This window comes from Martes martes (assembly GCF_963455335.1).
Source record: "Martes martes genome assembly, chromosome: 9".
Lineage (NCBI taxonomy): Eukaryota > Metazoa > Chordata > Mammalia > Carnivora > Mustelidae > Martes > Martes martes.
In genome coordinates this window covers 123,913,382-123,914,949 of record NC_137896.1, presented here as the reverse complement: position 1 = coordinate 123,914,949, position 1,568 = coordinate 123,913,382, and positions in this window count along the sequence as shown.

Genomic DNA, 1,568 nt, shown 5'->3' with positions numbered 1-1,568 from the left:
GAGCTGGAGAGGCCAGGCAGGGCACTCTGCCTGGCCGGAGGGGTTGGAGAGGGTATGAGAGACCAAGCCCTTCACATGCATGCCTCCTGAGGGCAGCCAAGGATAAGGCAAAAACAGCTGGAGACTCCAGGCTCTGCCACCTGCACAAGGTGTTGAATAGACCAAGTTTTGTCTAGGAAATGGGAAAAACCATCCCTCCCTCACAGGACATAGCAGTGGTGGGAATGACATGAGGTACGTTGAGCAGCTGGCACGGTGCCCAGCAGTCAGAGAGCAAAGCATTACTGTCACGATTTCAGGGGAAGGACAGGGTCCCAGGCATCCCTGTGCCCCCATCCCCTCTGGCCTCAGCTCTAGGGTGTCCTCTGCTGCTGGTCGAACGCCCCCAGCCCTGGTCTCCTGTGCATCTGTCCTGGGCATCGCTGGACCAGCAACACACAGAAAGCTACTGGCACTAAGTATTTATACTGGAAAGAAGAATGAATTGGGGGATGGATAAATGACCAGGGAATGAGTGATGACCTCACTTTACAGACCAGAAACACAGGTGAGAGGGGTTCAGTTCCGGCTCAAGCAAAAACAGCTGGTGGGCAGTCTTTTCCAGAGCCTTTCTGGTACCTACGAGCAGCTCCTCTCTGGGCCATCATCGCGCTTGGGCCCCAGAACAGACCGGCTGCAGGGGGCAGAGGGAGGGCAAGGCTACTGAGCCTCATCCGCGCCAGCCTGTTATCCTGGCCTCACACCAACGCCCTGAGGTGAGAATCGGTCCATTTTACAGATGAGGAAATTTGGTCTCAAAGAAGCCAAGTGGCCTGCTCCCACAGTGGCAGCAAGAAGGCAGGGATTTCTCCCCAGTACTAATTCCTAAGCCCAAAGACAGCCACAGGGCAGGGGAATCATATGCAACCCACACATGTTTATTTGGCACAGGCTGTGCCTTATCTGCACCTTTCCATTCTGTCCTTGATGTTAAGAGGTCAAAGGGCCAGTGTCACTGGGGGCACCCTCTGGAGACAGCCTGCTTAGATTTCTGTGGGGCCCTTTGTATCAGCACCACCCAGAGAGGGAGACCTTGGAGCAGGTCCCTTCCCCTGCTCCAAGGCCTTGTGGCTGGCACCCCATCCTCAGTCCCCAAAGCAGGGTGAGTTAATGCAGCCCTTGTGGTTCCAGCCCCCGCTGCCCTTCCTAACCACAACTCCCCACAGAGAAGAAACTCAGCTCTTTGTTCTCTGCTCACCTGAGGGGCCTGCGGTCCGGGAGGAGTGGCCCCCGGCCAGACCTCTCTTCCTGCCCCCATACGTCCCCGTCCCCGGTGGTGGTGAGTGGACCAAAGTGCCCCGATGAGCAGCCACCGCGTCTGTGCGGCGGCCCTCACTGCGATGACTGGTTCGGACCGAGCCACTGGTGCAGGGGAGCTCCGAGCCTGGGCTGGAGTCGCCCGGGAGCTCCCTGCGCGGAGCTTCTTCCCAGGGCAGTGTGGCGCAACGCGGACAGACTCGGGACTCCCTCGACTTTGGGTACTGTGGCATCGTGTTGACGCTGGTCACCCAAAGTGACCATGACGCACC